Below are 16,395 nucleotides of genomic sequence, written 5' to 3' on the forward strand. Positions count from 1 at the left end.
TGGCTCATTTGTACATGGAGAATTAAAATGGCTTTTGTCCTTTTCTTTTAAGATGAACATGTCACTATCTAGGAATTTCTTAGGCCACTATTGTTTACTTGTGAATACACACTATAACACTGAACAGTCTAATTGGAGATGTACATTTCGCTACTTGTCTTCTAGTGCTTTGTCTAATGTTGCTTGCAATTTCTAGCTAAGAGGATATTAGAGATGCCTTGTACAATGTGTTAAATGCCTCTCTTGAAAAGGGCAGGATACCTCAGTGTTTAAAAGATGTGGTTATTAAACTACTTCTAAATTGCTCTGCACTGAATCCCCTGGAGATTGACAATTAAGGGCCACTTTCTAACTTTCCATGACCAGAAAAAGGAAAGTCTTTTTGTTCCATTTCAAAATGATTTCAGAGTGGACTGTGAGGTTGAAACTGTCTTAGTCAATCTGACAGCTATTCTTTTGGGGAGGAGTTGAAAAGCCAGTCTATTGCTTGACTTTAAAAAACCATGCTTCCTATTCCTGATGTTAAATACATATTAACTGTTTTATTTCTAATATTTTGGGTGTTAAGGAATCAGCAATATTTAGCAGTTTACAGTAAGTTAAAAAATTGACAAATATTAATAGTTTGATGCAGTGATTAAAATATTGAATTAAGATGTATGGTGGAATCCAGAGCTGATTTGAGGGGAGGAGTCAAGAGGTTAGCCAGTCTTGAGTTGCTGATGAGAAGGAAGTGGCTGAAAGATCTTCCCTAAAACTTCTGTGTACAGATAATCCTTGACTTACATAATTGAGCCAAAAGTTTCTATTGCTCAGCAAGACAATTGTTGAGTTTTGCTCCATTTTAGGAGTAAGCCAAATTGTTGTTGTAAACCATGATTGGATATAACCTGGCTATTACTGAAACAGCCTTGGTTAAAAGTTATCATTTCATGCAAATTCCAGACCTTTCTGTCTTGGAAATTGAGAAGGAAATGGGGACTGGAGTTTGTTGCCAGATTCCATGTAACATGAAGCTCAGCACTGGATTAAGTTCAGTCTGGTTTGCTGTTCTTGTATTTTTTAAGAAAAGTTGTTCGAAACAAGTAACCTAAAAGCAAAAGGTGGAAACTATTTCCCCTCCCCTCCCTTCAATGACCTCTAGCTTTTTGCCCATAGGAGAACATCAAGCTAGGATATGCTTCCTACTCCTAGGCAAGTTATACATATAATGAGAATATTTATTTTCCATCTTTTGCTCTCTCTTCATTTGATTTTTTGGGTTCATTTTTGCCAGTCCCCCTGTAAGAATGTGTCATATGCATCCTTCAAAAAGCACCAAACCCTTATCCTAAACAAGTCTTGTTGCAACCTAAAAGATGTTCAGATTGTATGGTAAAAGCTTGTCAATGTGTCCAATTCATTGGAAGTGGGCTGATATAATATATTATAGTTGCTAAAAACAGAGCTATGAGCAGTCTTGTTTCAATTTCGTCATTCATAAATGTTTTAGATGCCTTGATTGGAGAAATTGCCTTTTCTGTCTACAACATTGTTTCTTAAAATATGGTCCAAGGACTGAAGGTGCCTACCAAACTGATGTATTTGCTGCCACTACTGCATCTTATTATTGCTTCATGGAATTTTTAATATATATATATCTCAACAGAATCACGTGCAGTAGCAGCAAATACATCAATTTTATTTTTAATACAATAAATATTAATATTAATTAATGTTAATGTAACCCCTATAAACAAAAGATCTTTTGAAGTCCCCCATAATTTTTAAATGTGTGATGGAATCTTGAAAGAAAAAGTTGAAGAAACATTAGTCTACAACATGAAAGATAATCAGACTGACTTACCTTTTAGGGCTGAAGTAGAATATAACTAGATAATGCATGTGAAGTACTTCTGAATACTTAATTTACAAATAATGAATGGCACAATCCTACTGCCGTTAAATGTCTTTCTCAGTATAATTTGCTTTTTGCATGTCATTTTACTTTTGCAAAGTCAGTCCTGGACTTTAATCTTCATTATCCTAGGTTGCTCTAGGATGGTAACGAATAACCTGCTCCATTCTGGCAGGTTATTCGTTACCATCCTACCATTCCTTCATTATGGGTCATATTTAAGAATTCTGTGAGTTGTAGTTTAGCAGTAGCCAGTAACCAGAATGGCTTATTTCTGGGTGAAGAAAATTTTCATAAGGATTTGCTTACTCATCCCTATATAAGGAGTTAACTGTGCAATTCTCCATCCTCTATAACTTGTTCCATCAAATTCTGGTAGCTATTATTCCCTCAAATCTGATTTCTTTTCTTGAAATTTTCTCTAAAGCTAACTTTCAGAAACATTTTTTAATAATGATCTTTAGAAGATTGTCCTTATATAACCCTTTCCCCCCAATACATCTCAGCTCTTGTAAAAAGGAATAAATCATGGAAATATGTGATAAATGATGGGTCCAAATTACCTTCCATTTATAGGCATACACCAAGAAAATTATTCCCAATAATTGAATTTCTTGGCCCCACCCACAAATGTACAGAATGTTCTTGCCTCATTAATCTTTATTTTTAAGAGAACTGCATTTTTAATTTTTTAAAAATTCTTTTAAAATTAAAAATAAAATAAAATAAAGCAGGCTCTTATCCAACTTTAAGCTAAATACCCACCATCCCAAATTCTGCAAATTTATCTGCAATAAGCACTAGGAGTCTTAAGTAGCAACATGCAGAAATTCTTCATTCCCCCAGTGATATATGCATACTTATTTCTATTTGCAAATATACATATAACATTGAGTTTGAGATATGAACTCAAAGACCAGGTTTTTCCAGATTGCTGACCTCCAGAGCACCAAATGTTAATTCTCATCATATTTATAGTAGTATCTTCTGACCTGGCAACCTCCTACTGTGTTGGTGTCAGAATCCTATGCTTTATGAATGACAGGTTAGTTATGGATTATGTGAAAAATGCAACACCATTGAGGGAAACCAATTTGGAAAAGGAAGGCAGTAGGGCCACTAAGAGCCCCAATAATTAAGAAAACAAATCAGGATCAGAAGATCCAAGGATTTTGTATCTTTTTTTTTAAAAAAAAAGCTGCCTTCAAACTACAAATAGCCCTCAGTTTACAATTATTTGTTTAGTGACCAAAATTACAATGATACTAAAAAGACTGTTTTTTCACATGACCACTGTAGCATCCCCATGGCCCTGTGATCAAAATATGGACACTTGGCAACTGGCGTGTATTTCTGATGGCTGCAGTATCCAGGGTAATGTGATTACCTTTTGCAACTTTTTGACAATCAAAGTCAATGGGGAAGCCAGATTCAGTTAACCATTGTATTACTAACTACAGTGATTCCCTTAACTATGCAAAAAAGGTCATAAAATGACACAAAACTCACTTAACAATTATCTTGCTTAGCAATGGAAATTTTGGACTCAGTTGTGGTCTTAAGTCGAGGACTACCTGTACTGTCCTCATTGCTGTGCTATGTTGCTCCATTGTAAACATTATGAATCTATAATCCTTCTATCTGAATGTTCTTTGCATTCTTTCCTGATTCACGAGTTCAACTGCGTTGGGAAAGGAGTGTGTGTGTGAACTGTAATTTTTACGTGAATTGTGGAGATTTGGTATAAACTTTGGGTTTTGTTTTTGTTGTTACAGAGAAGGTTTAATCTTACCTAACTACCCACCTAAAAAGTATAGGATGGATTTGGATTCTGGAAATTTTGTAGCTTTTGAGAAACAAATCTGAGGGTTGGTAAGACTGAAGAACCAAAATTGCAAATCAAGGGATCTCTGTTCTGAATTTCCTTTTCAATCATCATCATGGTGTCTTCAGCAAGCCATTCTTCTCTTACTTTCATTTTCGCTACACCACCCACTCACAACATGGATTTTAATAATACTTAATTACCTAAATAAAATGTGGAAATAATTACACATGGAAAACAGAGAGCAAATGGATTTTTTCCTCCTTTTTATTTTAAAAAAATGAAACAGTGGAGTAAAGCAGTTTGTGGCAGTAAACAAGCTGGAAGAAAAATGGAGCCAGTATCCATCAGTAATCACAACTTTGAATCTGAGCCAACTAACCTGCCTCATGCAAAAGACAAAGGGTCAAGGAACAGAGATTTAAAAAAAAAGGAAAATCAAGAGGAGAAAGTTTAAAAAAAAATAGCGTGGACCAAAAAGAGAAAAACAATTACTCAAGAGTACAATTTTCAGGCATGAATTCATAACGGTTTCAGTTGGCTTAGAACATAAGGTCTGACACATTTCACAAAATCATTACATGGAGTAAAATTTCCTTTCCAAATTCACACAAGTTGTTTGTTTTTACATAAAGGTGATCTGTCTAATACATTTGTAGCAATAGATTATTCTAATAGAAAATCAGATCAAAAAGTAGTGTTTCTCAATCTCAGCCACTTTAAGATGCTACGGGGCTGGGAAATTTTGGGAGTTAAAAGTTCATGCTTCTTAAAGTAACTGAAGTTGAGAAACACTGACAGAGTAACAAAATAGTTTTACATCAATGAAAGATGTTTTTTCCTCATTAGCCACAAATATGTTTTAAAAGATTACAGAAATTCATGGGAACAACCATCCATCAAGGAAACTCTATTGAACCTCCAGCTTCTGAGGCAGTGAACCAGATGACAGCGAGCAATAAGGATTGGCAAATTACTGACACAATTTGCTATCAGCTACTAGTTTGTCAGTTGAAACAAAATGTTAGCTTAGATTAATAGTAGCCTTGGTCACTCATTTAATAAAACAGCCCTTATGATTCCTTCTACTGTGTTCATTAATTTGATAAACTGCCAATAAAACTACTTTTTTAAAAAAATGCAACAAGGTTGTTCAGCATTATAGAAGGAGGGTATAAAAGAGTTACAAGTTACGCACTTGTGTGTCTAAGGCACAATTTCAATTAAACACTGATGGTTGTGTAAGCTGGTCAGCACTTATGCTAAGAACGTTGAAAAATGGTACACATGAGTTCTGATATGATTAGGAAAAAGGAAGAAATGTTTGTGTGTGTGTATGTGTGTGTGTGTGTGTGTGTGTGTGTGTGTGAAGTCATTAAAGGAGGGAAAGAATGACTGAGGTGTTGGGGTTCTTACAAACTTAACAACACTTCAAAAATCAAGGTTGATTATCTGTAACGGTGGTAATGCAGCATCAGTGGAACCCAAGCAATTCTTCCTAGGTTTGTGTCATTAGCCTGTAGGCACGAGTTGTTTTTGGCAGTGCTCTCACTAAGCAAACTGCTTTCCAGTCTCTATTTGTTTTTGTCTTCAAATCAATTCAATAGACTGGAAATGCTAAGGCTTTGGAATCAGGATTCCAGATCCAATAAACACAAAATCTATCTGCAGATCAGGTTTTCACAGATCAACAGTCCACAATACCAGGCATGTACACAGCAGTCCTGCTTGATTGTAAGGCAACTATTGTTTTGTTGCAAGCTCCACATGCATCAGCCATGCTTGGACAGCTTTTGGCTGCTTTCATTGCTCACTGGATTAGGGCAAATAACTCGTCCCATTGATTTCAAGGCAGGAACCCCAATGCAGGTACCTACTGAGCTGACTAAGCTGCACTGGAGAGTGTTGGCTTTATTAGATATATGGCCAGGACACTATCTCCTTACCAGTAATGTAGAAACCAGACCTCTTGCCCATAATTCCATAGCTCTCTGTATCTTATCAAGACTGCTTTAGAATGCAAAGAGAGCCCTTAGTTCTATTTTTAAAAAAAACAAACACTTTAAGCAGAACGATTATTTGGGGGAGGGGGGATTTTTCTCCCTAGACTACATAGTATGTTGTATTATCACTACCTAATTATTTATTTAAATCTATAGGTGCTAAGAGGTAGATAAAACAAACATGAATTGGTTATATTCATATCATATGTATGTATATATGGTCATCATGCCCTTTGGCTGACATGACGTGCAGCTCAACAGGCACTTAACAGGGTACCAATGAGAGGTTGGGAGGACTGACTTATGATTTAGTGGCACCCAACCTGAACTAAACCAGGAGATATAATCTCTGGCTCACGATTAACATGTAATGCATGGAATGGCTGTGATTAATAAGAGAGTGAAGGACATGGCTTGAATTCCTATTGCTGAAATAATATGTAACAGGCAGTATGTTAAAAAGCAGAAGTGAACTTCTACATATGGTAGAATTCTTCTTTATGCTCACCTTTTCAAGTAAAAATTAGAATCTGAGTTGATTCCAAGCTGGGTTCAAATAGCCTGAGCTGCTATGCATAAAGCAGAAATATTAAATCAGTGGTAGTTACACTGAATCTAACTTAAATCCTAACAATTTCAATGGACTTACTAAGTCTGGATCTAACTCCCTGGTTCATGCTACAAGGATTAAATTTGTATAGATATCAGAGATTTTAATTATACTTCCTTTGGGAAATCAATATCCAAAACACACATCTTGCAGTATTTGCCCATTACATTACCCTTGGAAGGCAAATAACAGCTAAAGGAAAACAGATTTTTCTTTAATAAATGCCTATAGTCTTTTGAGGTTTATGTAGAGACACGTTTTCCCCCTTCTTCTTCTTCTTCCTTCTTCTTAGAAGGAAATCTAATGTTTACTGATACTATCAATCAGAAATTTCATTAAAAGCTCAAAATAAATTGAGCTGTAATTTATTTAATTTCATGGGAAGAATGTCCTTCTTTTTTTTCTTTTCTTTTCCTTTTAAATTGAACCATCAGAAAAGCCTGCTTCAGTTCGGGAGTCAGTACCTTCTCCATCCAACATACTCCCTTTAGCAACTGCTTAGCTGAACAATCACAGCCACTCCATATTATAAATGTCACCACAGGAACGGGGAAAATTGCTAAGCACACAAACTTTTGCAGGAAAGCCAACCCCCACTGTCTCCAAAGGAAAAGGCTTTAAACAAAGAAAAACACAACACCTAAAGAGGTTGCCCTGTTGTGCCTGTATACCAACCATCAAGTTGGAGAGGTATTTTATCTTTGAAAAAGTCAAAGTTTAAAAACAAGATCCTATAATAAAGCATCAGGATTCACATTGATGTTAAATTAAATGTGGGAATAGGTACTTTTAGAGAGTTAGTTGGTTTTTAGAAAGCTGTGCAAAAAGATAGCAATTTATAGCCTGCAAATGTAACTACTTCATAGGCCAGGCATCATAAATTACTAGCTTTGTATATGGTTCAAACACATACTTTGGCTGTGTCTGCACATTGCACTACTAAGACATAATGTTACTTGTTTCAATTTGATATATTATGATGTGTGAAACCAGGCATTATAGTTGTTAACTGATTTATGGCTTAGTATTATCTAAGAAATAAAATAGCATAGCTTGTACAACAAGCTAGCATGAAGCATAACATGAAGTTCAGCAAAAATGATTGACAGCCATCCCTTGGCTACATTCAGCATGACTTCTTCTACTTACCTCACAGCCATGCTAATTCAGAAGTGCAGCAGCCATGAAACAATTCCTGGATTCATCAGATATACCGATAGAAATGTTTTGCTTTTATGGATCATCTTGTTTGGAAACTATCTTAGTAAACTCAAATATGCCTTCACATACAATTCTTTTGGTGTCTACAGGATTTGTGCCTTGGTGGAAAAAATGCACCAGCACTGTTCCTAAGTCTCTTTCAAATGTCACCTTACTCAAAATGTAAATCTAATGTTTTTGGCTGCTCTGAGATTTGCTCTTGCAAATCAGGAGTACTTGCTTGTTATCTCCAGGTTGGGGCAGCAAAACCTTATTGAGGGTCTCCCTAAGTAAGACTGGCAAGATGATACAAAAGCATCAGAATTATTAATGAGGCCCCTAGCCAGCATAAGCACTACTGGATTAGATCTTTTTGTAGCTCTCATAAATTACAAGAAGTCTTGCACAGAAAAGTATTCCTCTGAAAATAATATTTTCAGTATCACATGCAATGATCACAGAACTTTACAAGAAATTTTGCAGAATTTCTTTAGAAAACCTATAGATTCATCCATTTGTAAATCCAATTCTCTCCGTTTTACAGCTCTCTGCCCATTTCTATCATTGATGAAAATAAAACTTTTTATTCTCCTGTTTATTACTATTATACTTCTCTGTTTGTGTATGGCAGTCAGCAATTAACTGATTTCTTCTGAAATTCTTATTGAAGTAAATTGATATTGGGGGAGTGGCTATCTTTGTGTATATAATGGCAAAAAGTTGTCTAGCATTGTGTACTAAGGAAATTGGGGAGAATTTTAAAATTTAAATCTGAGTATTATCTGTAGACCTTGAAATTTCAGATGATACTTCAAGGAAAAAAAAAACCGAGCAACATAGGAACCTTGCAAATAAAATAGAGACAGTGCTTGCTGCTAACTGCATATAACAATATGAACACTCAACTGAGTCCAACACAATTGGAGGAAATGTAAAATTAATATTCTAAGAAACTGAATGAGACAGATAGAACCGTGTCCAAAACCATGGAGCTACTGTCAACAATTCAAAAGATATCAATAGCATCCCTAAAGGCAGAAGTAAAATGGTCAGACCATGCAGCAAAGTGAAGTCCTTACCCACCTCACAAACTATCATTATATTCTTCCTTGAGCATCATTGAAGAACTAAAAATTGCAACTGAGTTTTTTACATTTCATTATACATCTCTTTTTTTAAAAAAATCTCATGTCATTTCCCATATCAGTTTAGATGTATCTTCCTCCAAAAAGATTGATCCAGTTTCTATTTTGTTGCTTTGGATATAGTTCCAAAGATTTTAGTTTTAATTTTAAAGCAACTAATGTGAAGATTTTTGTTAGTCTCTTTGGAAAGTCTAACTCTGGAATAACTTGAAAATTTTTCAGAAGGCATAATTTAACATTCATTCACATATGTTGAATCTTGGATTCCAAAAACACTGCACCTATTAAAATATATTCTGAATTTGGTTCCAAGTCAACTGAAGTGAAGTGCAATCAAAACACAGTTCCAAATATGATTATTCTTGTTATATATAACATTCCAAGTTTAGAAATTTTAAAATTTCTAAGCCTCCTGAGACAGCCTTTGTAAACACATGTTCTTAAAACATGCATACATTAGCATAGAAGGTCCAATAATATTAGGTCATTTGTGTCACACAGCTCTCTTACCTGCCCTCACACAACCCCTTGAAGCTTATCCTCCTGAGACTTTCTGCCTTTCCACTGTCTCACTCCTCCTTTCACCTTCAATTATAGTAAGCCTTTTGAGGAAAGAAAATCAATTACGTGAAATCCTGGGTAGAGAGTCCTTATTAGTTCGTTGCAACTCAAAAGTGATTTTTGAAAGGTCTTTTCCACATTGCCATATGCTAACTTCTTAGTGGCTAAAATGATGTAATGCTTCCAGACAGGAGGTTAGGATGGAGTAGCCCTAGACCAAGACACAAACCAACAACGTGATCTATGATGGGATATTAGGTACACAGTAATGCCGTGAAATAACTTTCTTAATCAGTTGCTCCCCAGATGTGTAGAATTTCAATCTCTACAATCCCCAGCCAACAGATATGTTGCCTGAGGGATTATGGACATTAATCCAACATATCCGCTACAGATGATCAGAACATTAAGTCCAATTAAACCCAACTCACAATGTTGTCTTTCTAAACTTTTCTGATGGATGAGTTGAAACCCTCCAACTATTCAGATTAAGATCACAGAGATATCTGAGGTACTGATGTAATTAATATTTGTTTTCTCTGTTTTTAAGGATTCAATTTTATTGGCTTGTCAAGTAATCTTTTACAAAAAGATGACTTGACACAGATTTTCTCTGAGCCACTTTCAGACTATGTTAGAGGAGAAGGCTGTCTTCCAAATCATCAGATTCTTTAACATTAAAATTTAAAAAGATATCCTTGGTTGTTGTTTTTTTGTATGTTATCTGATAAGTCTTTTGGGGGGGCCCTTATCACTGATATAGCAATAGCAATAGCACTTAAACTTATACAGTGCTTCACAGTGCTTTACAGCCCTCTCTAAGCAGTTTACAGAATCAGCATTTTGCCCCCAACAATCTGGGACCTCATTTTATCAACCTCAGAAGGATGGAAGGCTGAGTCAACCTTGAGCCTGTGAGACTCGAACTGTTGGCAGTTGGCAGACAGCAGAAGTAGCCTGCAAGTACTGCATTCTAACCACTGCACCACCATGGCTCATATAAAGCTGTAAGTATGTATGTCCATCTACATACTTCTTGATCATCATCATCCCTCACCAACATGGACATATACACATTGTAAACTGAAAGAGAGTGGGGGAGTTTAAGGCTAACATTTGTCTCAGTTACTATATACCTGATCTTTTTGGACCTAAAAATGTGGAAGCAATGGCAGCAAACAGCAGCAAATTGAGGTGCTGAGGGAGAAGCTATAAGTGCTGATAACAGCCGAACCCTGTGTTCCTAACCTCATCTGAAGCCTTGAGAGCTTCTACATCTGGCAGAATTTGATAGTTATATGGCATTAATACAAGAGTTCAAAGATCCAATTCAAAATGAGAAATGTCTGCAAAACTTACAATTCGATGGCAAAGGGGACAAACCACTATCACAGTTGAGCAGGATCAAATTTCAATGATTGTGCACATTTTTTAAAAATAATCATATGGGAAAGCCAACCTTTGTATCAAACTCAACCACTGCATCATTTCCATTTAATAGATGAATAAGAACAGATGCACCCTCAATAGTACAAAGGCCTCCTATTCAAGGCAACTGAAATCCTCTTGGATGTTAATAGGATTCATGTAATGCCTACAGCTTGAACCCTAAAGCCAGGCTGTTAAAACTGCCTACCCTTTGAATACTGTTATGCTCATTTGGATAATGCAAGATGTCTTCACTCCAAACACTTCATATAGCTGGAATTTTAACAAAGAAAACACAGCAACATTTAGATGCTAAGAGCTCTAGAAGAGAGAAGGGAGAATGTTTTCCCACCCACCTCATTCCTTTCAATGAATACCAAAAATTGCTTGCTGCTGGGGGGGGGGGGAAACCAACTTATTTGCTATGGCTGATGTCTGAATTATAATAATTTTAAAAACCCTGATCTATGCAAGTCTGTATTAAAAGCAAGAGAAGTCAGAGATCTTCAAGAAAGGAAATCTACATTTTGCCCTACATCTTTTCCTGTGGGGACAAGAGCATTAGAGGTAGTATTCTTTTTCCCCACTCTTCTTAACTTATAGTTCATTACAGTATAGCCCATATTGTCCAAATAGACAGTATTTTGCTACTGTCCTTATTTATGAAGGGTGAGCAAAGTTTCCATAGGAACACCAATGTTTTCCAGCTAGAAAAGCAAGGGCAGAGGCAATGGGGTTTTCAACTCATCCCAAACTCCAATCTCTACAGCAGAAACGTAAAACTCACGACATCATGTGACGTTGCACAATGTGTCGGGACGATTTTGCCATTGCAGGCAATGGGGTGAGCGCAGCTTCCGCATGACGCGTCCTCCGGCCCGCGGGCCAGCAGTTTTGACACCCCTGCTCTACAGGAAAAAGATAGCAACTTATTTTTAAAAAAGAACAATATACCTGATCTCTCAAGAACCCAGTTTGCATTTTGCTGGAGAGCTTATGGGTCAGAATAATTTTAAGACAATCATTTGTGAATCCATTTACAACCAGTTTTTTAAAATTACATTTAGAGGATTATCTTGTTCGAAGTGCAATGGAATATAAATCAAATTCAATGTTTAAACCTGCCCAGCTCCATACTTTTCAAAGAGTGGCAATTAGAGTTGCAGTTTCTCCTCAAGAAAAATGTACAAAAAGCCACAAGAAAGTTTGGCTCCCATTTCTTTTCTTTTTCTAAAAAAAATAATGGTCTGCTTCTCCTCAGTAAAACCGAGGTAATTTTTGTAGAATATTTCACAGTGATATAGCGGAAAAGACGGTCAAGTGAATGCAAACACAAGAATGTATCTCAACCGAGTAATTTCTAATTGGAATATTTTTGTAACTTTTCATTAAAAAACCTCATTTGTGGTTTTCCACATTTAGTTTCAACACGCAAAATATATGCAAAAATCATGTCCCATATGTTTCTAGTGATCCTATCACAAATTTCCTTGTATAAATGTACTGTAGTTCAATAATACTTGATATGCTAATATCTCTCTGCATGGAGATCCAAAGGACAAACCATTTTCATGAGATTTGTCTACTTTTTGTTCTCATAATGCCATATTCTGAGCAAATAGCACTTGAGCAATCCCAGGTGATGAAAAATATGCGAAAGAAACCCCAGCTTTAATAAACCAGATAATCAGCCAAAGAGAAAATCACAAGTCTGCATTCCAACTGCCACAGAATGATATCAACTATGCTAATCAAAGAAACTCACCCTAATTTCAAAATTAAATATACTTAGGTAGAATTAGCCGATTTACACCCTCACGATTGCCATATTACTTTGTCTTTTAGACAGCTGCTTCTTTTCACACAAATGCTAACAACCTGGACACTGACATTGAAATATACAGATTTTAATTTTGCCAAATTTTTGAGTGGACAGAATTTATCATTTGAATTTTAGATATAAGTAAAATTAAACTGCAAATTTGAGAGTGGGAGAAATCTGCCGTCTTTTCCGCTACATCTGAAGTCTCTGCAGTTCTCCATAAAGAGCTTGTAACATTTCCAACCTGCATAATAACTTCTGGCTCATTAGAAATTAGGAAACGTAACTTCTCTTTTCATTAAAAAAATAAAATATTCAAGACTATCAGCTTTTATATAAAATATCAGCAAGCCCAAAAAACAAAACAATTGTTGAGGTAACTTCATACCTTGAGGTAGCTTTTCCCCTCCATTATTGTCTCATTTCTTTTTTCTTCTTTTTTTTCTCCTTTCCCTTAAAACACAGAGCAACGTCTGACATTTCTATACATGCCCATTCTTGCAAGGTTTTTTTTTTTAAAAAAGAAAGCAGCCACTTCAGTGTAAACAGCAAGATCCATACAGCCACTTCAGCTTAAATTCAAAGATGTCATTTGGGTAACAGGCATATGGAAATACACTGGACCTGGATTTGCCAATTGTCACAAACAGCCCAGTCACAAAGACATTGTTAAACCTTGGCAATCGATGAATCAACATATAACAAAAGTCTTGTCTCTGCTAAGAGAGGGATAATTTGTCCCATATTGTTACTTATTTCCTTTTTAAAGAAAGAAATTACAAAATTAGAATGCAACATGATTGCACTCTATGTCAATATATCTGTAATCAAATGAATTAATGTTTTCAATTTCCATGCCTTGAATCATTGCTAAATGTCAAGTTGTTTCATTAGCATTTTTAAGAGACCTAACATCCAGGAATCCATGTAAAAGAGAATATCCGTATTCAAATCAACAGGGCTTTTGCAGCCACTGAATAAAATTAAAATCATTGAATTCATTTTTCCATTAATTTGGCAAAACTATACAATTTGTTGCTTATCCAGGGTATATAATGACCACTCTGGGGCAAACAGCTTTCCATGTCCACTGATCAAACTGCCTTGAGGTAGATAAGGATGCAAGAGAAGATTTTTCACTGGATGGACTGTTTCAAATCAATTCCCTGTTACATTAGTGCTGGTTGCAAGGATTCAAGGCTCTGTTGGGGAAAATAACTTATCCTCAGAGGAACAGTTTAATTGATGCCCAAGTTGATGCAGAGACAAAACTTTGTTCTTTGCTCAGGCTGCCAGGTGAGCAGTTCCTGCTCTTCATAAATTCTAAAAACCCATTGTAAATATTTTACATATTTTTTTTAAAGTTTGCATAAGAGTGACTGGGATTAGTAACCATATTACATTCTTCTGATGTCTATATTTGGTATCGCCTCCTAAAGAAAATCAGTAACTTTGTGGCAGAAAAAAAATTATAAGTATTTCAAAATTAAGGGGTTGTTTGGTATTATTTTAGTCACACCAATTGGTTTCATAAAGATCACTTTGGGTTTCATTTTTAGGCCCCCCCTGTTTTTCTTCCTCCAACCCAAAAAAGAAACAGCAATTTCTCTATAAAGGTAAAGGTAAAGGTTCCCCCGCACTTGCGTGCTAGTCGTTTCTGACTCTAGGGGCCGGTGCTCATCTCCGTTTCAAAGCCGAAGAGCCAGCGCTTGTCTGAGGACGTCTCCGTGGTCACGTGGCCGGCATGACTAGACGCCAAAGGCGCACGGAACGCTGTTACCTTCCTACCCTAGTCGTCCCTATTTTTCTACTTGCATTTTTACGTGCTTTCGAACTGCTAGGTTGGCAGAAGCTGGGACGAGTAACAGGCGCTCACTCTGTTACGCGGCACTCGGGATTCGACCCGCCAAACTGCCGATCTTCTGATCGACAAGCTCAGCGTCCTAACCCACTGAGCCACCGCGTCCCTTTTAATTTCTCTATACATACTTGCTATTTCTTTAATTCCTTCTGGAGGTAATTAGTTCCCTTTCTGGGCATTATATGACACATTGGCTTGTCTTGTACAGAGATAAACTGGCACTAATGTTAACCTGGGGATTAAGTCCTTTACAGTGCAATCCAGTACATACTTGGAATTCAATGCCCAAGGTATAAGATTGGGCTGCTAGGTGTATAAGTCATTCATTTTAATCTCATAGTTAAGATCAATGAAGTAATTATTTGCTCCAACTCAAGAGAAGATGTTCTGTATATCTTCATTCATTCAAGTACAGGGAAGCCTGCTCCCTAAAGAAAAGGTCACCCAGAAACAATTCCAAGAGTGCCTGCAATTAAAGGCACTTTTCACAAATGGCCCACAGTTTTTTAATGCAGCAATTTGTAAGCCTTTTGTTATTCTCTGTATCAAGACAGGAATTACTACTACTCTTTTTTGGTATGACTAAGTGCTGAGGTTCTTCTAAAGGTAGATGACATGCGAAAAGGGATAATTTCTGATGTTATTAAAACTCTGGAGGAAGTATAGCAAATGATGTCCGCTGCCTTGAATCTTTCCCAGCAGTGTAACACTGTAATGAGAGAAGCTTCTGAAGTGGACAGAAGCTCTGACCGTTCTAGGGGGAAAAAAGGACCTGAGTTGCTACATTCTAAGATCCTTTGATTGTGAAATCTATATGGCAAGTAAGTAGCCTTGAGGTATATCTTTCTTTTGTAACCAATGTACTGCCCCACGCTTCCCATGTTTAAAAGTCAGGTACATGTAATGCACCCAAAAAACTTGTGCATATATTGTATTTTTACTCTCCACTGATTTTGGGGGGAGGAGGAAGCAATAATTACGTGGACAGAGGCAGCCATGGAAACTGGCAATTAGGAAGAGAATGAGGCATTTTCAAATTACAGCTAAGTAGACAATACTTTTGAGGCGGAGATTCTCCAAGACTGGCAGACTTCTTTTGCTACTTTATCTAAAGCTGCCTTTCAACAATTAAAGTGAGATGGCCACAACCTCCCCAAATATAGTAACTACAGGCCATTTGCTTGAGATCATACAGAAGTAATTGCACTTTCTGTTCAGTAGAAGACAAGGGCAGGTTGATTTACCATTGGGGAAAGGCTGAACTGAAGGAAATCTAAATGCTATTTATCTTTACACTGCAGTTCACAATTCATTGCTTCATAGCACTGACTTTAAAATCCATGTAAAGTAGGTTTCTCCAGTCTTGCATCTTCCAAATATGTTTGGTTTCAACTCTCAGAATTTCCCAACCAACAAAATTCTAGTTAGGAAGTGCTGAAGCTGAAATTGAAAGCATCAGGAGAACAACAGATAGGAGAAAACTATACATCTTCCAGAATCCATAATAAATGCTAAGTCATACTTATTTTAACAGAGTGTGTAACTTCATCTGAAAACATTCAGTGTACTAGCCACAGGAAGAAGGAAAATCCCTGAAATGTTAAAATGTTAAAACACTGGTAAAATAGAAATAGGATTTGCATTTGTGTCTATCTGAAATAGGGACTTTACTGTGGCTCAAACTTACATGTCAAAACATGTATATACCAAATTAAGAGAGAGGTTACAGGACATTAAGCCACTTTTCACAAAATGAAAAGTAAAGCCATTTTATCCATTGAACTGGAAATAATTTGAATCTGATGACTTAATAGTTCATGAGAATTAAAACTCTATGGCCACTTGCCACAATTTTTGTCTTCAGTTGACCATCTCATTCCACCAGGATTGTTCATTAGGAATATACATCTTAGGTGGATTAAAGCATTTAATTTGATTTTCTAATTATTTCAATATTTTCTCTGGCTTAACCAATTAAAATATTCAGAAGGGATAGGGGAAGGAGAGAGGAAGAGAGACGGATAGACAGATGTGCTATTTATT

The sequence above is a fragment of the Vipera berus genome (assembly GCF_964194415.1).
Source record: "Vipera berus genome assembly, chromosome: Z".
NCBI classification, from domain to species: Eukaryota; Metazoa; Chordata; class Lepidosauria; order Squamata; family Viperidae; genus Vipera; species Vipera berus.